Raw genomic sequence first — 23,014 nt, forward strand, 5'->3', positions numbered from 1 at the left:
TTTAAAGTAAAAGTTTGTATTTTGATGTTATTTATGGAAAATATTTTCACTAATAAAATTTTTGTTTGTTTCATTGCTCCCTCTTTGAAAATGTATTAAAAATTTTATGCATTTTGAAATATTATAGCTATGTAAATGAAAAAGAGTATCAGTAAAGAATTTTAACTCAGTACTCTCATATCATGTTATTTATTGTCCTTTCTGCTTCACATTAAGTTATACAGAGTCACCAATTTAAATTTGCAGATTAAAAAAAATTTTCTGCTTTTGGCCCTATAGAAATAAACCAAACTGGAAAAGGTGTCATATTTCCTAGATTGTGGGCACAGAAAAAGAAGAGATCAAAAGGACAAGTAACTCAGCACAGTAGATGCTTATTGACCTGATCATATTTAAGAATACCCTAAAATGCAAAATGTTAAGAAGCGAAACTGGGAAATATTGGGATGATATATGAAAAATTCAAATGTCAAATATGCAGTAGTTGAGTATTTATGGGTTTTTTTGGGTTTACTATTTTTTCCCCCCAAATTTAATGTCTCCTCTTTTAAATACTTCTACTGGATTCTTTTTAGATGATGCCGCAATTGGATTGAGACATTTTCATTGTTTGACTTTATAAGATTTCCAAATGCATATAGTTGTTACAATACGTGTTCAATGAGGGTGGAAGGAAACACGGAAAAATAGAAATATGTCACTCTGGTAAGAGATGATAGGTCTGATGACTGCTAATACTCTTCCAAATGGCATTTGGATCCTTCTTAGAACTTTTATATTATTCTAATATTGACCTACCCCTTTTATTTGGAACTGGAGTCCCATTGTCAAGAACTGTGAAGAAGCTGACATTTTACCCTACTTGCAAGCTAGCAATTACTCAGTTGTAGTTTTATGGGTGGTGGTTAAAGATATGAGACTCCTGAGTTGGAGTTGAAGGACAGTTTATTAGTGCAGCAAGCAGTAGCAGTGACCAGGGTATTAGCTTGCTTCCCTGCCCCCCCGCCCCCCGCCAGTTTTCCAACTCCTGGTTCCCATATAGCAGTGTGAAGAGGAAGGCCACATGATGCTTGTACACACTGTGGATTGCATAACAGATGCCGAATCCTCAACTTCTTACAGAACCTGAATAGTAGTGTATATTAGGAAGTAAGAATGCCTTTCTTTGCTTTGGAGCAAGATACTGTCTTTGTCTCCCAACACTGTTGCTGTAAAAGTATCCTCAAAAGGATAGTGCATACCAAAAGGGTAGTGAGTGTCTTGCTCCTAAGAGGTGCAGAAACATGAGAGTCTCTTAGAAAATTATCACCCAGTAATATTTTCTGCTCATTTCTATACTATTTTGTCTTCAGGCAAATTTTTTTCATGAGTATACCACTCTGATTTACCTGACAGAAGATAGTGAAGTTATCTGTTCAGATGGTTCGCTGGCTTTTAAAATCAGGTTATTTGCTTTCTTATTGTTGAGTTTGAGAGTTCTTTCTTGATTCTGGGTACAGTCCTTTGTCCGATGTGATTTGCAAGTATTTTCTCTGAGTCTGTGATCTGTCTTTTCATATTCTTCAATCTCTTTTACAGAATAAAAGTTTCTAATTTTGATTACTGTCAAGTTTTTCTCTTATGAATTGTCTTAGGAACTTTTTGCCTAGTTGAAAATCAGAGTTTTTTTCTTTGTTTCGTCCAGATGTTTTATTATTTTGTGTCTTACATTTAGATCTGTGATCTGTCTGGCATTACCTTTTGTTTGTATAAGTTATGAGGTAGAGTTCAGGTTCATTGTTTTTACATATGGATATTTACTTGTTCTAGCACTATTTGTTGAAGAGAGACTATCTTTTCCTTCAGTGAGTTGCCTTTTACCTTTGTTTTACCTTTGTCAAAAATCAGTTGTCCTTATTTGTAAGTATATTTTGCTGGATTTATGATTCTGTTGTGTTGATTTCTGTGTGTGTCCTCTTGCTAATACATCGTTGCCTTAAATAGTAACAGTTTTATAGTAGTTATTGAAATTAGTGTTCTCAAATTTTGTTCTTTTTCTGAATTGTTTTGGATATTATAGTACCTTTGCATTTTCTTATAAATTAAGAATCAGCTTGTTGATAACTACAAAGATACTTTGAGATTTTGATTGGTATTATGTTTAATGTACACGTCAATCTGAGGAGACTTGACATTTTATCAATATTGAGCCTTCCAATCCGTGAATATAGTTATTTTTCCATTTTTTAGGTCTTTGCTTATTTTCATCAGTGCTTTATAGTTTTCAGCGTACAGATCCTGCAAATATTTTGTAGAAGTATATCTTTTTTGGATGCTATTGTGAATGCTACTGCTTTAAAAATTTTTGATGTACTAATTTATTGCTGATATATAAAAATATGATCGATTTTTACATATTGATTTCATATTCCACAACTTGTTAAAATCATATTAAAATCATAAAACCCTTTGGATTTTCTATGTAGACAACATGCTTTTGAATAAAGGCAGTTTTACAAAATTTCATTTTAAATTTGTATACCTTTTATTTCATTTCCTTTCTTAATTGCACTTGCTAGAGCTTTCCAGGACAAGGCTGAATAGAAGTGGTAAAAACACATCTTTGCTTTGTTCCTGGTCTTTTATTACTCTTTTATTATTACTGTTATCTTTAGAGATGGTGTCTCGCTCAGTTGCCCACGCTGGAGTGCACTGGTAAGATCATAGCTCACTGCAGCCTCAAACTGTTGGGCCCAAGTGGTCTTCCTGCCCCACCTTTCTGAGTAGCTGGGACTACAGCATGTGCCATCATGCCTGGCTGAGTTTTTTATTTTTTGTGGAGATGAAGTCTTGCTGTGTTCACAGGGTGGTCTTGAACTCCAGCCTCAAGTGATCCTCCCACCTTGGCCTTCCCAAGTACTGGGATTACAGGCATTAGCCACCACACTTGGCCTCTATTTATTAATTGTGTGTATATATATATATATATATATACACACACATAGATATATAAAATATATATATTTATTGAGACAGTCTTGCTCTGTCAACCAGGCTGGAGTGCAATGGCACAATCTCTGCTCACTGCAACCTCTGCTTCCCGGGTTCAAGTGATTCTCCCTCTTCAGCCTCCTGAGTAGCTGGGATTACTGGTGTTTACTACCATACCAGGCATGGTGGCTCACGCCTGTAATACCAGCACTTGGGAGGCCAAAACGGGCAGATCATGAGGTCAGGAGATCGAGACCATCCTGGCCAACATGGTGAAACCCCATCTCTACTAAAAATACAAAAATTAGCTGGACGTGGTGGCGTGCACCTGTAGTCCCAGCTACTACTGGGAGGCTGAGGCAGAAGAATCACTTGAACCTGGGAGGTGGAGGTTGCAGTGAGCCAAAATTGCACCATTGCACTCCAGTCTGGCAACAGCAAGACTCTGTGTAAAAAAAAAAGAAAATTGTTATGGGATGAAGTTTTAAAAAGACCTTTGAAAGATACAAGATAATAGGATTCAATTCTGTATAAGGTAGAGATAAACTGTTGATTTGTACTAGTTTGATTTGTGAAATATTACTATTAGGCTAAATCAAGTAGGTGATGGGTAATTGGAGAATTGATTTCTAATGCTTTGTCCTAGTTCATTCAAATCTGATGTTCACATAACTACTTAGAATTCTTGACTAGTTGTCTGTGCTTTTTAAAAACCTTTACCAGGCTGGCTCCAGCTTTTCTACCGCCAAAATTAAAATTGAAAACAAAAGAATTAGTCTCTTAGGAAAATAGTTTAAGAACACTATCTAAATATGCTAGATTTTAAAATACCAGTTAGAATTCATGAACAGTCTTCATTAGACTTAGTGCTGAATGAACAGCATACAGTCGCTAGCATATATGCTTCCCTGTATCTGTCATATTCCTTTACATGAAAGGTAACTAATATTCTGACTTGGTAATTGGGTCTTGCTACATTGCCCAGGCTGCACAAAACTGACTTTTTAAATCAGTCTGACTCTACAACCTCCCCAAGCATGAAACATACAGTCGCTGAATTCATTGTGCATCTTTTGTTTAAAGGGAAGATTGTTTTGCTTATATCTTTGCAGTCTTCTCTGAGATCTTCAATATTACTAGAAGTTATAAAGTTTGATTAATTTTCCTAATAAATCTTTATCTGATTCTGTGGGCTATTTAGATTTGGGATGGGATCTGTTGTCTTAATTTGGTCACTATTGGCTCTTGGCTTCAAAGTGGACCCTAACTATATTCCTAGTCTGTCTAGTATTTGTCTTTTTTTTGCTGAGATATGTGACCCCTGGGGAGGTACCCCTTATATTCAATAAGTTAATCTTTCTCTTTTAGGAAGATAAAACAAATTTCTCATAAGGGAGGGTTCTTTTCCTTTTTTGTTCTAGAGTGCCTCTCAAATTAACAATTTTGTTCATATCAAAAGTTGCCCATAATGATCACTGTAAGTCTCAAGTTGTTCTTGGTGAAAATATGCCATTTAGAAAGATAAATATCTGAATTGGAAGAAGCATGTTTCATGCTTGGGGAGGTTGTGGAGTCAGACTGATTTAAAAAGTCAGTTTTGTGCAGCCTGGGCAATGTAGCAAGACCCAATTACCAAGTCAGAATATTAGTTACCTTTCATGTAAAGGAATATGACAGATACAGGGAAGCTTCTGAGGAGCTGACATCTTGATCTGGGTTGTGGTTACAAAAGTGTGTTCACATTGTAAAGTTCATCAATATGAAAAGCTCATATGTACTTTGTATATGTAAATTATACTGCAATTTTTTTCTATGGAAAAAAAAAATAGGCAGGCATGGTGTTGCACACCTGTAGTCCTAGCTACTCCAGAGGCTGAGGCAGGTTGAGCCCAGGAGTTGGAGGCTGTAGTGAGCCATGATCATGCCACTGCCCTCCAGCCTGGGCTAAAGAGTAAGACCTCATCTTTTAAAATATATATACCGGTTTTTCTTCAAAAGATTCAAAAGGTATCGCTTTAAAAGATGTAAGATTTTCTAAGCAATAGGATGAAGTAATTTGCTTTAAAGTTTTTATGAATGCGTGGCTTGGCTATCTGGTTGCTTTTGAAATCAACATCTTAGTAAGCTATTAATGCTTTTAAAATGTGTGCAAATTTACATATTTGTAAATTTAACTTGAGTCTATCTAGGAAAGCATTAGCAAGACATTCCAATATCGTAGTGGTCTTTTTGAGATAGTCTTGCTCTGTCACCCAGCCTGGAGTGCAGTGCAGGTCACTGCTCACTGTAACCTTCACCTCCTGGGCTCAAGCTATCTTCCCACCTCAGCCTCCTGAGTAGCTGGGACTACAGGTGTACATCACCACACCCAGCTAATTAAAAAAATGTATTTTTCATAGAGATGGGGTCTCCCTATGTTGCCAGGCCGGGCATTAGTAAGATGTTATGGAAAATTTTTTATACTATTAGTAGAAAATCATAAGGAATCCCTTGCTGGTAAAATTTATATTAAAACTACTCTTAAACATATTTATATAAAATGACCAGAGATATTTAATTTACCTTTATATAATAAATAGAAATAAATTGAAATACATTGTTAGGAATTTCAGATTTTTTAATTAGTAAATTGCATATTGTTAGTATGATGGCTTAAAGTTATTTTATTGAGGTAATTTTTCATCTTTGATTAGAAAAACTTAAAAATTGTAGTATAATTTACATACACAAAGTATATATGACCTTTTATATGGATGAACTTTACAAAGTGAACACACTTTTGTAACCACAACCCAGATCAAGATGTCAGCTCCTCAGAAGTTCCCTGTATCTGTCATATTCCTTTACGTGAAAGGTAACTAATATTCTGACTTTGTAATTAGAGATTAGCTTGGCTTGTTTTTGAATTTTTATAAATAAATCATATAGTATGTAAGACTGTATGATTTATAAGTTTTTTTAAACTGGCTTCTTTCCCACAGCAATATGTTTTTGAGATGGATATTTGGCTTACAGCATTTTTCATTTTCACTGAGGTTTAGGGTTTCCTTGTATGAATATACTTACAGTTTATTTCTCCCTTCTCTGATGGACATTCAAATTATATCAATTTTGGGTTCTTACAAATAATGCTGCTGTGATGATTCTTGTACATTTTTTTTTTGTGCATAAATGTATACATTTCCTTTGAGTGTATGCTCAGGAGTAGTATCACTTAGTCTTTGGTTATATCTTCAGCTTTAGTAGATACTTCCAAACAGTTTTCCATACTGTTTATATTATATTATTATACATTTTTACCTGCAGTATTTTAGAATGTCAGTTGCTACACATTTTTGCTTACATTTGGTATTGTCTATTTTTTAGATAAAAGTTAGTCATTTTGGAGGGTAATAGTATGTCTTTTTCAAGTTTTGTTCGGTCTTTGGCCTATCTTAAAAATCTGTTTGTCTTTTTAGATCAGTTGAAGTGTTTTTAAATAATATTTTGGGTGCGAGTCTTTAGTTGAACATGTGCATTGCTAATATTTTCTCCTACACTGTAGCTTGTGTTTTCATTTTTAATTTATTTAATTTTATTAATTTTTTTTTTTTTTTTTTTTTTTAAGAGACAGGGTCTCGCTCTGTCACCCAGGCTGGAGTGCAGTGGCCTTATCATAGCTTATTGCAGCCTCGAACTCTTGAGCTCAAGCAATCCTCCTGCTTCAGCCTTCTGAGTAGCTGGGACTGCACATATGTGCCACCACACCTGGGTAATTTTTAAATTTTTTTGTAGAGACAGAGTCTCACTATGTTGCCCACACTCGTCTTGGACTCCTGGCCTCAAGCAGTCCCCCTGCCTGGGTCTCCCAAAATGTTGGGATTACAGGTGTGAGCCATTGCGCCAGCCATTTCTTTCTTTTCCTCCTTCCCTCTTTCCCTCCTTCCTTCCTTCCCTCCCTCCTTCCTTTCCCTTCCCTCCCTCTCCCATCCCTCCCTCCCCCTCCCCCTTCCCTGACTCCTTTCCTCCTTCCTTCCTCCCTCCCTCCCTCCCTGTAACTGTAATGAAATTTAGTTTGTTTGTAATGAAATTCAGTTTTTTTTTTCCTGTGCTGTGCATTAAATCTATGCCTAAATATCATGACAGTATTTATCTCGTCACTATATAAGCTTTATTATTTAAAATTTTATATATAGGTCTCTAATATACCTTATTTTTTCCCCACCTTTTCTGTGGCTTGTGGATAGATGTTACTCATTTTACTGATTTTGATTTTAACAGTAGTAGTCATAGAAAATCTATTGATATGGCTTACTCATGAGAAAACATTTTTATTTTTATATGTGATACTATAATTTCTAGTATGGCAACATTTCCTGCTAGTTATGATAGGTGATTTTCACTATGGAGATTCTTTAAGAGGAATTTAAAAACAGCTTTATTCCTGACTTTAGAGAGGGCAGTCAGTTTTACTTAATATGTCATTTTATGTCTTGTTACATTTTGTGTTTGGGGAGTCATACTGGTAGTTTAAAAATACTGAGTTTTATCATCAAATGCAGCTACTGTATTTAAGCTGATGACTTAATGTCTGTGAGGCATGAGGTGATTAAAAAATGTATGTATATGCTTTTTGAAATACAAAGTAAATTGCCTGGCAGACAAGAAGAGCTTCATAAATATTATTTAGTGCTTTTTATTCTAGATTTTTGAAATAAATTGGACTTGAGACTTGATGGAAAGGATTTGTACTATAAGCTTATTATAAAATTATTAACAGCTAGCTTTTGTAAATAGTAAAATTGATTTGCCCGTTATACATTTCTTTTTGTTATGCATAAAATATTTTTATTTTAAAGTACCAACATAGGATGGATTTTAAAATGCTTCCTCATGTTAATTTTTTGATAAACATAGAATGAATACTGTGTGAAATATATTCCCACTTCATTGGCTCTGTTTTAACTCAGTAGACTCTATAGTTAGATTGTCTAGGTGCCAGTTAAAAGATGGTAACTAGATACCAGAATGTGTTACATTATATGTTGATTGTCAGGAAGAACTGAATGCATGAATGCTTCCCTAAGACATTGTTAGTATGCTGTTGTCTTGATCTATAATTTTTTGTCTAAGTTGTGATAGAGCTCATTCTTTACATGGTCTAGTAAATTCTGCCAGTGTCTTTATAATTCATTAGCATCTCTGTATATTACCTATAACATTTAAATTGTAAGGCTATGAAAAAATTATTTCATATGTGTAATATGCCGAAGTTTTAGCATATGGTTGGGGTTTGAAACTGTTTTACTGAAGCAGATTACCCTCATTAAATGGAATCCTTGGGTAGACATTACAGAGTAGGTATAACTCTGAAGTTGAAAATGGTTTCATCTTCTTTTTTTAAAAAAAATTTTATTATATAGGGAATCTCAACCACCAGCAGGATTTTGAAAAGGCTATCTAAATATTTGGTAAGTAAATATTCTCCATGTTAAATATTTTGTATGTAACTTAAGTTTACACATATGCTACATGAATGACATTTATAATAGTGAGTGTAAATTACAGTTATAATTAATATTTTAAATTTTACTTGGTTACTAGAATTTTTGTCTCCTTAAACCTATTCCAGTCATTTTCTCTCTTGCTCTTTATGTTGTGTCCAGAAATTCTTTCAAGTGTATAGCCTTAATATTAAGAGTTCAAGGAAAGAAATGGTTTTAGTGAGCAGGAATGCTAATACTTTATGAATAAAACAAGATTTCCCCTACTTGAGATTTTGTATTATTTCTTGTGTGTGAAAACACTAATACAGATTTCTTCTTTAGCCATCCATTACTTGACTCCTCCTTGTATTTAGGTCCTATTTGCTGCAGCGTGCCAACATGAGCCAAATACTGTGGTCAGCATGTATGCATTTCCTATCTAGATTATTCTTTGTTCCAAGATTAAAATACGAAAAATTATGTAGGTGTCTATAGTTAAGAATTTCATAAACTTATGATTTCATAGATAAAGCTTTGACTTTTTCATTTTTGAGTAAAGGTAGGTGAGTCAATCTCAGAATGTATTTTACTTCAATTACGTAGTATTTTATACTTGTGTATTATGATTATATAGATACAAAATGCTTTTGTTAATCATAATAGATTTTAAAGTTATTAAATATGCTTCAAAATGAGAAAGAAGTGCTGAGACATTGCATAATGATGTGTCATAATATAGGCTTCTGGTTGTTGTTTTTAATATAGTCAGTAACAGATTAAGGAGAAAATATTTAGTGATAAGCATTGGCTTCTTTTATTATACTTTTTAATGTGTTTGAAACAGCAAATATTTGACCAAATTATTTTTCTTAAATTTTATAGTAACCACAGTAGATGCCAAAATGTTCAACAGTTACACTGTTCTGTTTACTGTACATTTGTAATAAATATAACTACTTTTAGGAACAAATGATGCCACAGAGATCTCTTAAACAGATTTTTACTACTTTAGGAGGTGGTAACTGATTTCTGGAGATGTATTAAGTAGAAAAGAGTAACTTATTGTCATTTTTTCCCCTATTGATGCATATATTTGAGTTAGAGGGAAGCAGTCGTCCTTGCATTGTGTGCTTATCATATATATTTCATCTTAGCAAATTTATTAATTTTAGTGACAGTTTTATTGAGATGAAATTTACATACCAGGAAATTTCATCTCTAAGTGTACAATTCAGTGATATTTTAATTTATTCACCAAGTTGTGCAACCACCAGTACTGTGTAATCTTAGGTTACTTTGATCATCCTTCTTCTCGATACCCTTTATCATCCAGCCCTAGGCAACCACTAATATGCTTTGTTTATATAGATTTGCCTATTCTGGGCATTTTATAAAAATAGAATCATACAATGTGTGTCCTTTGTGTCTGGCTTATTTCACTTAGCATGATATTTTAAAGCTTCACTCATGTTGTTGCATGTATCAGTGTTTCATTTTTGTGGCTGAGTATTTCTTTGTATATCATTTATGTATTCATCAGTTAATGAGTTATAGCCACTTCTTTTTTTGGCTATTAGGAATGCTTTTCTATGAACATTCTTATATAAGTTTTGTGTAGATATGTTTTTGAGTATATTTGGATGGGGTGGCATTGCTCGAAAATATAGTAACTGTGTGTAACTCTTTGAGGAACTGTCAAAATGGCTGTACCATTTTACAGGGCCACCAACAATGTATGAGGATTGTAATTTCTTCACATCCTCATAAACACTTATTGTCAGTCTTTTGTATTTCAGCCATTCTAGTAGGTATGAAGTTGTATCTCATTATGATTTTGATTTTGATTTTGATAATGACTAATGATAAGTATCATTTCACATGCTTATTGACCGTGTATCTTCTTTGGAGAAATATCTTTTCAACTCCTTTGCCCATTTAAAAATAATGGATTATCTTTTTAATGTTGACTATTGTAAACATTCTTTATATCTTCTGGAAACTAGTCCTTCATCACATATATGATTTGCAAATATTTTCTCCTATGGATTATCTCTTTACTTTTTATGATGGTGTCCTTTGAAGCAGAAAAGTTTTAATTCTGAAGTTCAACTGATCTGTTTTTCCTTTTGTTGCTTGTTCTTTTGGTGTTATATTGCAGATTTGTTTTTAAATAAATACTCATTGATAGCCTAGGTCTATGACAAAGTTTTAATTGTCATAGGACTACAAAAAAGCATTGGCATTTTCTGTGTTTGACAGTCAAAGCCCAAAGGAGGCAATTACCCTTGTATTTGTGCTTCAGTTCCTCAGCTAATTGTTTTAAGCAAAACCTATGTTTTGATCCCATGTGTTACTGTGAAAATATTAGCTGTGCGTGATATGTTTATTGATATTAGTCTTGTGAATTTACGTAGTTTTTCTTGGATTGAAGAAGGGAGGGGCCATCCTTAATAGGTGTTTTTAGTCTGTTCTCATGCTGCTAATAAAGACATATACCCAAGACTGGGTAATTTATAAAGGAAAGAGGTTTAATTGACTCACAGTTCCTCAGGGCTGGGGAGGCCTCAGGAATCTTATAATCATGGCAGAAGGGGAAGCAAACACATGGTGACAGCAAGGAGAAGTTGCAGAGTGAATGGGGGGAAAAGCCCCTTATAAAACCATCAGATCTTGTGTGAACTCAGTCACTATTACGAGAACAGCATGGAGGTCATCATCCCCGTGATTCAATTACCTTGCACTGGGTCCCGCCACAGCACGTGGGGATTGTGAGAACTGCAGTTCAAGATGAGATTTGGGTTTGGACACAGCCAAACCTTATCAATACTTTAGTTTATTATGACAATTACTGCATATTTCATTTCATAGCTTAAGAAACCATTGCTTTTTAGACTAAGGATCATCAGGTGCTTATCTTTCTTGTGAAGAAGGAATAGATTTTGATAATCTCACTGATTTTAATCGTACAGATTATTTTTAAGCAATGATATTTTGATTTCTTTGTAAACTTATGTATGGAATATGTAAGTTTTTCCTCTATTAAGTAAATGTCTTTAATTTTTTTTTTTTTTGAAATGGAGTCTTGCTCTGTTGCGCAGGGTGGAATTCAGTGGCACAGTCTTGGCTCACTGCAACCTCTGCCCCCCAGGTTTAAGCGATTCTCGTGCCTTAGCCTCTTTAGTAGCTGCGATTATAGGCATGTGCCACCAAACGTGGCTAATTTTTGTATTTTTTAGAAGAGACGGGGTTTCACCATGTTTGTCAGGCTAATCTTGGAACTCCTGACCTCAGGTGATCCACCCGCCTCTGCCTCCCAAAGTGCTGGGATTACAGGCATGAGCCACTGTGCCTGGCCAGTGTCTTTAATTTTTAAGGTACCAGTTTAGTTCCTTATTTTTTTTTTTATCGTTATGTGACGTTATGTGGTCAGTTGAAGGTATATTTCATGATATTTTGGCCTATAATGTCTAATTTAGTTTCTGGAGAAATGGTGTGTAACAATGGAATGTCACTCATCTTTAAAGCATTAGCTTTCTGTGTGAGGTTGTGGTTGTAATATAAATACGCTAGATGTGGTTTTATTAGGGGAATTGACTATTCTTACCTTTCGTGTTATCTGACAGTATTCTTTGTCAACTTAAAATAACGAAAGGCCTATTTGGATGAGATTTTATAGTGCTAAGATCACTGATACTCTTGTTAGTCGATTTAAAATCATGGTGTTCATTGGCTAACAGTCACTTGAGTGCCTATTAGATGGGTAATATTGTTTTGTTTTTTTTTTTTGAGAAGGAGTCTCTGTCACCCAGACTGGAGTGCAGTGGCATGATCTTGACTCACTGCAACCTCTGCCTCTGGGGTTCAGGTAATTCTCATGCCTCAGTCTCCTGAGTAGCTGGGATTATAGGCGCACGCCACCATGTCCAGCTAATTTTTGTATTTTTAGTAGAGATGGGGTCTCACCACGTTGGACAGGCTGGTCTCTAACTCCTGGCCTCAGGTATCCACCCGCTTGGCCTCCCAAAGTGCTGGGATTACAGGCATGAGCCACCGTGCCTGGCCAGATGGGTAATATTGTTCTATATATTGATGTTCTTATAGTTTATGTTATAGTTTCCATGGAAATTTAGCAATGGAAAAGGAAATGAAAAGCTTACTCATGATGTTAAATTTTCAATACTCTTGAAAGTAAGGAAAAGACATAATTGAGAGCTACCTCCAATGGTTTATATCAAATGTGGTAATTAAGAGGATTTTGGTGACCTATCTATGGCTGAATTAATGCAAAATAGCTTTTATATCGTATTCTTTCCTCTTCCCTTCTCTTGTTCTGTGTGCTTACTATCATAATAATTGAGTATACATTAATTTTCTTTAAGTATTTATATTTTAACTAGGATTGTAATGTCAATAGAGACTTTTTTTTTTTTTTTCCTCTTCAAGGTAAGTACCCTTTAAGCTACTAATTTGTCACTAGAGTCTATAGAGGCTTCCATATATAACAGGTAGCACAGCTTCTCAGGGCATGTCCAGCTTTGCTGCTCTGCTGATCCATAATACACCTTGGAGGTACTGGTTCTGGTTATATGAATAGAACAATTAAATTGTTCTTCATTAGATGGATTGTTGATTACTAATCTTACTCAGAAAGGCTCAGCTGGACTTGGATTATTCTAATTGCCAATACTGTTTTTGCACAAATGTCTGCAAACCATTGAACAGTAATACCCCTTTTTCTTCCAATGAAGTTATTGCAGTAACCACATCATCGCAGAGAATATTTCTTAAAAGCTTTTTTTCAGTATTCACTTCTTTAATGAAAAACTTAATCCAGATTAAGCCACATACATAGACGTCTTGACTTTATTATTTTGAATACTTGAGATTTCCAAACTCTCTTTAACTGTCTTCACACAATTTCTAATCTGTTATTTTAAGTAATTACAACTGTTCATTTCTTCTGCTTTTGTTTCCTCTTCATGGGCTGCCTAGCGTTGCTAGAGTTTCATCAGTTTCCTGTCTTGAGAGGTTTCTAGTACAAATTCACATTTTCCCTTCCTAGTTTATCCAAGTTCCTTCCTGGTAATTTTTATCTTTTTGATCTGTTTCATTTCACACGTTATTTGGAACCGTTCTACTGTGCTCAAATGACCAGTCTGATCCCTAATTCTCTTACTCCTTTTTCATTGCATATTTTGTACCCTTTTTTCGTCAGTCCGTCTTAAAGAATAAAGTGTTTTCATTTCAAAAGCTTATTATCTCTGTTTTTAATCTTAGCCTTTCTTTCTTCTACCATTTTTCTTCCTCTTATGCTTCATGCTGGGTTCTCTGCCTTATCAGACTTAATCTTGAAAAGTACGTTATTTCCTTCCCATTATCTCCAAGGTTGTTTGATTTATAGTCCATTCTAGGTGTCTCCAATTTCTCAGCTCTTATTCAACTACTTTCTGAAGTTTGCTATTATTTCTGCTAGTGTTCTGCTTTCTTAAGTGTAAGTAAACACATTTCTTACTTAACCAGGTAGATAAACATTAGCTGGATGGATCTGGCTGTAAACATGCTATTATTTCGAAGATAAAACTGAGTTCCAAATGGCTAAATCTTTGTCTTTTCACTTTTCATCCTTTCCTGTCTTTTTTAGCGTTTGTTTTTTTGCTGCTGCTTAACATTCACTTCTCCTTTGTCTTCTGTAATAAACCTTAATGGTTTTTCTCCTCTCTCTGGCTAAATGTTTGTTTTGTTATTGCTTTCTTCTTTTATATACCACTTATGTATAAATTGGGTTGAAGCTTTGCTCTTAGCTCTTTTTCATTACACATCATTTTGAGGAATAGGTCTCCTGTTCATTATGTAGATTATCACAAAGTTGATGACTCAGAAATACCACATTTTTCTTGGTGACCTGTTTTACCACTATCTCAATCGCCATGTCCTTAGCACCCCAAAATTGTTACTTCCCAGTGGAAAAGTTTGTCTTGTACAATGCTTGATATATGTTTGGAACTAAGTAAATGCTTTTTGAATTATGAACGAACTCCTTATCTGAGCTATCCAATCCGTTCAATTTGTTTTTTTTTTTTTGTTAAGATAATGGTTTTAACTGTCCACCTATTCTCATGTCACAAGCGCTGTAATATCTCTGACCACTTCTTGTCTACACTTGTTAATATTAGTTGTCATATTTTGGTCCTAAGTTTGACTAATGAGGAAGATGACATTTTTGTCTGCAGATGGTGGAAATCAAGATCACAGAGATTGTGATTTCCTTATGGTTTTATGGGTAGTGGTGGAGTTGAAACTTACAACTAAGTTTCTGATGACATGTTTCCTGGTATTCACAGACTGTTTTTTTTTTTTTTTTTTTTGAGACAGAAAGTCTCACTGTGTCGCCCAGGCTGGAGTGCAGTGGTGTGATGTCTTGGCTCACTGCAACCTCTGCCTCCTGGATTCAAGTGGTTCTCGTGCGTCAGCCTCCGAGTAGCTGGGATTATGGGTGCCCGCCACCACACCCAGCTAATTTTTGTATTTTCATTATAGACGGAGTTTCACCATGTTGACCAGACTAGTCTTGAATTCCTGGCCTCAAGTGACCCACCTGACTCAGCCTCCCAAAGTGCTGGGATTACAGGCATGAGCCACCACACTCGGCCAAAAACATTCTTTATAATGATACAAGTAATATGCCAGACAAAAGATTACTCAGTGTACTATGTGAGATTAAAAAAAAAAAAAGACTAGAAATGGAAGTGGGAGTACTTTAAATTCTTGTCTGATGAGGTAAAGATTTTAAGTTGGTGGAAGGAATAGGAAGGAGTAAAAATCAAGGGTGTGAGAAATTTTTCATTAATTAGAATTTTGAGATTCCTCTTTGAAGGATGCAGTGATGCTAGTGAAGTGGTTGAGTGAGCCATCTTTCTGGTAACAGTTATAAAATCTGGACAAAATATTGAAAGAAAAACTTTAACTGTTTTAAAAGCAATGGAAAGTAACCAAAGAAGGCAGAAACCAGATGAGAGCCTCCAACTGCAATGTGTAATTGTATGTTTGTGGCTTTCTTGCTTATATTTTCGCCTCCTATCGTTCAGTGGCATAGGAAAGAAGTTACGGGTAGCCTAACAGTTGGAAATTTACTCAGGGAAATCATGGAAGCAATAAGTAAGATCCAAAATCTGAATGTAAACTCTATCCAAATCATGGCTAATCACGAAACTATACATGCATAGGGGAGACTGCAGAGGACCCAGTGTCAAAACAGGTAGAAACAAGAGCGGAATCTGCTCCTGAAAGAATTGAACCATGTGGGGTTTGTGATTGCTTCTTTTTTTGACAGTACATTTCTCAACTTGCAGGCAATTCGCGTGGCCAACAGCTGGCTTGAGGTATCAGAGCACAGAACATATTGTTGACAGAAGAGTTAAAATTTAGGGAACAAACACTGAAAGCAAGATAACATCAGAGGATGTAGGCTACACATCTGAGTATAATCTCTGCCCAGTTCCTTCACTGACCACCAGACTACCCAGTGCAGAGGGGATGCCCTGGGCATCAGATTAGAAGGAGGAAGCAGCTGGAAGGTGAAAGAACTAAGCAAAATCATTGTTGCTTACCACAAGGGAGACACCCAGTAAGTCCTCACTTAACGTTATTGATAGGTTCTTGGAATCTGACTTTAAAGGAAACAATGTTTTTGTTTTTTTTTTTTTTTTTTGAGGCGGAGTCTTGCTCGGTAGCCCGGGCTGGAGTGCAGTGGCCGGATCTCAGCTCACTGCAAGCTCCGCCTCCCGGGTTTACGCCATTCTTCTGCCTCAGCCTCCCAAGTAGCTGGGACTACAGGCGCCCGCCACCTCGCCCGGCTAGTTTTTTGTATTTTTAGTAGAGACGGGGTTTCACGGTGTTAGCCAGGATGGTCTCGATCTCCTGACCTCGTGATCCGCCCGTCTCGGCCTCCCAAAGTGCTGGGATTACAGGCTTGAGCCACCGCGCCCGGCCCAATGTATAACAGAACATTTTTTTCCTCATCAGTTTTATAACAAAACTAAGTTAAAGGAAATGACAGTATTCAAGGACCTTGCTGTTTGTTGTTTTGCCTCAAGTTGCTGTTTCCAAGACCTATCGACGATATTAAGTGAGGACTTACTGAAGTTTGCAGTTTGAGTCCGTATAAGCCCATTCAAATCGTACAACATGAAAACCAAATGGTCCTTTGAAAGATTGCAACAAAATCTGGTTGCTGTAACTTGCTATTTATAATATGCATTTTCAACCAAAAACTTAATTAGATATGCAAATAAAGTGGAAGTATGACTCATTTTCAGGTAAAGAAAGTCATTCAATAGAAGTTAACCTGAGTATAGCTAGATATTGAATTTAGCAGGCAGACTTTAAAGTAGCCCTAAATATAGTCAGAATAATTTAAGGAATCCTATGTTCAAAGGATTAAAGAAAAATACAGTCACCCCTCTGTTTCCATGTTTCTGCATTTGCAGATTCAACCAACCATGGTTCAAAAATAGTTGGGAAAAAACATAATAAAATTTACAGTACAGCAATAAAAAATAATGCAAATAAAAAGCAATGAAGTCTTGTTGAGTGAATAGATAGGAGATCAAAACAGAGAAACAGATACTATAAAGAAGAAGCAAAAGATAATTTTAGGGTTGAGATCAGTAAATGGAATGAAATTATTTTATTTTATTTTATTTTATTTTATTTTATTTTATTTTGCGACGGAGTCTTGCTCCGTCGCCCAGGTTGGAGTGCAGTGGTACGATCTCGGCTCACTGCAACCTCCGCCTCCTGGGTTCAGGCGATTCTCCTGCCTCAGCCTCCCGGGTAGCTGGGATTACAGACGTGTGCCACCACGCCTGGCTAATTTTTGTATTTTTAGTACAGTAGAGACGGGGTCTCACCATGTTGGCCAAGCTGGTCTCGAACTCCCGACCTCAGGTGATCTGCCTATGTCAGCCTCCCAAAGTACTTTGATTACAGGCATGAGCCACTGTGCTTGGCCCATGAAATGAAATTAAATAAGCGAAACAGTTGTTTGGAGATGGCAAAAGAATCAGTTAAAGATAGATTAATAAAAGTCATCTATCTGAAGAGAAAGAATGGAGAAAAATAAGCAGAGTTTGAGAGACCTTTGGAGTAATACAGTGCTTGAACATGTATCTAAATGGAGTCTCAAATGGGGAATAAATAATGGCTGAAAACCCCCCCAACTTTGGTGGAAAGTGTCAATTTATGTATCCAGGAAGCTCAGCAAACTTCGAGCAGGATAAACACACACAGAAAACAGATGTAAGCACATAAGTGGTCAAATTGCTCAATGCCAGAGAATTTCTTGAAAGTAGCCAGAAATAACTTGCCAGAAACAATGGCGACCTCTAGCCATGAATATGGTATATTCACCTGAAAGGCAAAAAGCTATCAAGTAAGAATTCTGTGTTCAGCTAGAAGTGAAGGTATAATAAATACATGTTCAGATAAACCAAAACTGGGAATTTTTCACCAGCCAACCACCATTGCAAGCAGTTCTAAAGGAGTCAATTTCAAGGGAAATGGCAGCAGATGGCAAGTGCCATCTGCAGGAGGAAATCAACATCAAAACTAGTAAATACATAATTTACTCTAATTTTTATAAACTATATTTTTCCTTATTTTAAAAACAAGTACATATAACTTGAAGCAAAAATTATGATGCTGTATTGTTGAGTTTATAATGGAGTTGAGAATGTACATATTGTACAATTTTTAATATGTGTTATGACATACAAATTAACGTATTAATAGTCTTCTAACTTATGAACATGGCATATATCATTAAGGTTATTGTTTAATTTTAGTAATGTATAATAGGTTTATAAAAACTTAAAAATGGCCGGGCGCGGTGGCTCACGCCTGTAATTCCAGCACTTTGGGAGGCCGAGGCAGGCGGATCACGAGGTCAGGAGATCAAGACTATCCTGGCGAACACGGTGAAACCCCGTCTCTACTAAAAATACAAAAAAAATTAGCCGGGCGTGGTGGCGGGCGCCTGTAGTCCCAGCTGCTCGGAAGGCTGAGGCAGGAGAATGGCGTGATCCCAGGAGGCGGAGGTTGCAGTGAGCCAGCCAAGATCGCGCCACTGCACTGCAGCCTGGGCGACAGAGCGAGATTCTGTCTCAAAAAAAAAAACACACAAAAACTTAAAAATGTGGTAAAATGCATATAAAATAAAATTTGCCATTTTAGCTGTACAATTTGGTGGCACAGTTACATTCACAGTGTTGTTCATTTATTACTACTTTTTCCAGAACTTTTCTATCATTCCAAACAGAAACTCTGTACCTACAAAGCAGTAATTTCCCATTTCCCTTCCCCTAGTCCCTGGCAGTATCTAATCTACTTTCTGTCTTCATGAATTTGGCTATTCTGTATTTCATATATAGTAGTCCCCCTTATCCACAGTTTTGCTTTCCACAATTTCAGTTATCCGTGGTCATCTACGGTCTGAAAATAGGTGGTTATAGTACAATAAGATGTTTTGAGAGACCACATTCATATAACTTTATTACATTATATTTTAATTGTTCTTTTTATTGTTGTTAATCTTTTACTTTGCCCAATTTACAGATTAAACAAATAAGTATATATGTATAGGAAAAGACATAGTATATATAGAGTTTAGTTCTATCTGTGGTTTCAAGCATCCACTGGGGGGTCTTGAAACATATCCTCTGTGGATAAATGGGGGACTAGTGTACTTCCTGCCCTGCCCCTTGGTTTGGAATCGCTGCTGTATGAATATAAGGGCAGTCTGCCTGTGATGTGACTCTCCATTGATCACCAGGGTGTATGAATTAATTGCTGTTTATAAAGAGTCTTGGAATGACTGTTGAGTTTGCTCTGTGTATGTATACGTACAACAGTATGGCTACTGTTGTAGCTGATTTGGCTGTGGTACTGTAGTACCTTATTTGCTCCAAAGAGATGGAGTAGTGATAAAATCTGTGTTTACTAGGTGGAAGCTTGTGTAAAAATGTGTACTCTGTTTTATTGAATTAGGTTGATTGGAAAAAGTGGAAGTTCTGATGGTTTTGAAAATATGATGATAATGATGTTATCTCTCTGGTTTAAATACTTTGTAGCACTTGTGGTAGATTGAATGCTGGTGTCAGTAGTAAAGTCATGCTGTAGTTATAGTCTGAACTAGCTGTACTGTTTTGGGTAGTAACTTAGACAGTAGAGAATACCACTTTCCTAGGCAGGGCTCCTCACCTCTCCTAGGGGGCCATTTCACTGCACCTTGGAGTGAATATACAGAGAGGAAGTAGCTAGATCCTAATTTCTATAAGTTATGTCAGTTGGGGAACAATTGTGGTTGTCAACCTGTGTTAGGGCTGTATTGGTCTTGCTTTCAGTTGTGCTATAAAGTGGAAAAAATTGAATTGTTTATTTATCTCTTATTTATGATGAAACTTTCCTGTGGTCCATAGAAGTGGCATAGCAAGCTGAACATAGCTGGGTTGGTTCTTCATTACAAGATCCTACCCCCACCTCTCTTTCTTTCCTGCCTAGTTTCTTATATCCATACTGCAAGCTCTTTTTCCCAGTTAGAAGTAAGTTAGTTTAGTCTTAATAGAGCTGATTTACAAAGGAATTTTATGTGTGTCATACTGTTTGATTCTCTGAAAGGTAGATATGGGACTGTGGTAACATGCCAGCATGATGTTAACTGTGCTCTCATTTTTAAATGTGTAAATGGATGTGTGTGAAATGGTGGCTTGTCTGATACAATATTGGCTGCTAAGACATATCTGACCTAGAGCCTATATGTGTTGACTTCTTAATAGTCTCTTTACCGTGTCGGATGATGTATATCTAGCTCATTCTTTTTAATTGACTAAGATGATACATATCTTCTACCTCTTCAGAGTTAGGAATGTAAAAGCAAGTGAAAAAATATATTAGATGCTCTTAAAAGATGAAAATAGATGTGCTCCGTCACTAGTATAGTTTCTTTTTGACCACTGTGTCAACCTGTTTAGAAAGTATATTTTAGGCCAGGTGCGGTGGCTCACGCCTGTAATCCCAGCACTTTGGCAGGTGGATCATGAGGTCAGGAGTTCAAGACCAGCCTGGCCAACATGATGAAACCCCATCTCTACTAAAAATACAAAAATTAGCTGGGCGTGGTGGCACATGCCTGTAATCCCAGCTACTTGGGATTGAGGCAGGAGAATCGCTTGAACCCAGGAGGCAGAGGTTGCAGTGAGCTGAGACAGCACTACTGCACTCCAGCCTGGCAACAGAGTGAGACTCCATCTCAAAAAATAAATAAATAAATAAATAAAAAGAAAGTATATCTTAAACATCAAATTAAAAGAATTTCCTGAAGTAGCTTTTTTTTTTTTTTGTATTGGTGGGGAAGATACGAGTAGAAGAGAAATGAATTGGAAACTGAGTACCACTACCCTTTTGCTTACGTTCTATCCAGAAATCTTTCTTAAATTCCACAGTGTCAGTGCAACATCTTTTATCTTTTGAGCTGTCTTTGAGGTTCTTTACTTTGTCTCTAGACTGTTTGTTAGGATTCTACTAGAGAAGTTGTTTTCAGATTTTAATTTCTCTGCTCCATTTTCATCTTCTAATTTTTTAATTAAAAAAATCCCATTTTATTGAATTCTAATTAGTGCATAATTTGTTGAGTTTTGACCTATATGTCTACTCATGAAACCATCACCACAATGTATATATACAATGAATATATACATCACCCTCAAAAGCCTCTTTGTAATCTCTTCCCTCCCCACTTCCCAGGCAACCACTGATTTGCTTTCTGTTACTGTAGGTCAGTTTGTATTTTCTTGAGTGTTATGTAGGTAGAATCATATAATGTGTCTCCTCTTCTGTCTGATTTCTTTCAGCCCTAGCTCAATGTATTTGAGATTTGCCTGTATTGTTGGATGAATAATCAACACTTTGTTTTTGTTTTTGTTTTTTTAACTGGGGAATATTCATTTTTAGTACATATTATAATTTGTTTTTTGCCTGTTTCCATTTAGCTATTATTGCTGAATTGGGTTATTAACAGTTATTTATAATTGACTGTTATAAATAAAGTGGTCACAATTGTTTGTGTGTGGCGTTTTATGTGGACTTGTGCTCTTATTTCTCCTGTAAGTGGAATGGCTGAGTCATATAGTAGGTGTATGTTTACCTTTATAAGACACTGCCAAACTTTTCCAAACAGTTTGTATCAGTTTATATTACCACTTGCAGTGTATGAGCATTCCAGTTGCTTCATATCCTCAGAATTCTTGGCATGGTCAGCATTTTAATTTGATTTGTTTTAGTAGCTGTATAATAATGTCTTATTGTGGTATTCATTAATCATTAGGAAAATGCAAATTATGTTGAACATCTTTACCTATGCTTGTTTGCCATTCACATATTTTTTTGTTGAAGTATTTTTTCAAATCTTTTGCTTATTTATTCATTTATTTTGAATAAAACAGAGTCTTGCTCTGTCTCCTAGGCTGGAGTGCGGTGGTATGATCATAGCTCATGGCAGCCTTGAACTACTGAGCTCCAGTGATCCCCCTGTCTCAGCCTCCTGAGTAGCTGGGACTACAGATGTGTACTATAACACTCGGCTACTTTTTTTTTTTTTTTTTTTTTTAATATTTTCTTTAAAGAGACAGGGCCTGACTGTTGCCCAGGCTGGTCTCAAACTTCTGGCCTCAAGCCATCCTTCTGCTTCAGCCTCCAAAAGTGCTGGGATTACAGGCTTGAGCCACAGTGCCTGACTACTTAATTTTTTTATTGTATTGTTTGTCTTATTATTGAATTATAAGAGTTCTTTCTATGTGCTAAATACTAGTCCTTTGGATAACTATTTGCAGATTTTTTCAGTTTGTGGCTTGCCTTTTTTTCTTTACCATTGTCTTCTCAAGTTCAAAAGTTTATTTTGATGAATACATGTTTATATTTTTTCTTTTATATTTCATGCTTTTTGTGTTGTATTTTGGTAGGCCAAATAATGACCCCTGAAAGATGTCCACATCCTAATTTCCAAAAGCTGTATATATGTTACCTGACATGGCTAAAGGAACTTTGCATATGTGGTTAAGTTAAGGATTTTGAAATGGGAAGATTATCCAGGTGAGCCCAGTATAATGAGAGAGTCCTTGTAAGAGGGAGGCAAAACCAATCAGGGCAGAAGAGATGAATGACTGCAGCAGAGGTTGGAATGATGTGCTTTGAAGATGAAGGGAAGGGGCCATGAGCTAAGGCCATGAGCTAATAAATTTGTGTTGCTTTACACCAAGTTTATAGTAATTTCTTACAATAGCCAATACAGATATTACCTATAAGTGGAATGCTGCTGTAACACATATCTAAAAAGGTGAAAGTGGCTTTGAAGTTGGGGTTTTGGCAGAAGCTGGTAGAATTCTGAGGAACATAATAGAGAAAACCTAGATTGTCTTGAATGTACAGATGGTAGAAATACAGATGTTAAAGGCTCTGCTGGTGAGGCCCCAGAAGGAAGTGAGGAGCACAGTAGAGAAAATGTGTACCATCTTAGAGAATACCTAAAT

General features: G+C 36.0%; 1 protein-coding gene across 5 annotated transcripts in view; it reads left to right on the forward strand.

Annotated features, from left to right (window-relative positions):
• The window catches only part of FBXW7 (F-box and WD repeat domain containing 7), a 209,928-nt gene that overhangs the window by 55,531 nt on the left and 131,383 nt on the right, over positions 1 to 23,014 (forward strand). The window contains exon 1 of one of the 5 annotated variants that reach the window (XM_003899267.5): positions 8,373 to 8,420. The exons of the other annotated variants lie outside the window; for them this stretch is intronic. The gene's annotated coding sequence lies outside the window, so the exon portion shown is untranslated. Of the gene's footprint in view, positions 1 to 8,372; positions 8,421 to 23,014 lie in introns of those variants that run through there. 5 annotated transcript variants of the gene reach the window in all.

This window comes from Papio anubis, chromosome 3 (assembly GCF_008728515.1).
Source record: "Papio anubis isolate 15944 chromosome 3, Panubis1.0, whole genome shotgun sequence".
In the NCBI taxonomy this organism is placed as follows: Eukaryota; Metazoa; Chordata; class Mammalia; order Primates; family Cercopithecidae; genus Papio; species Papio anubis.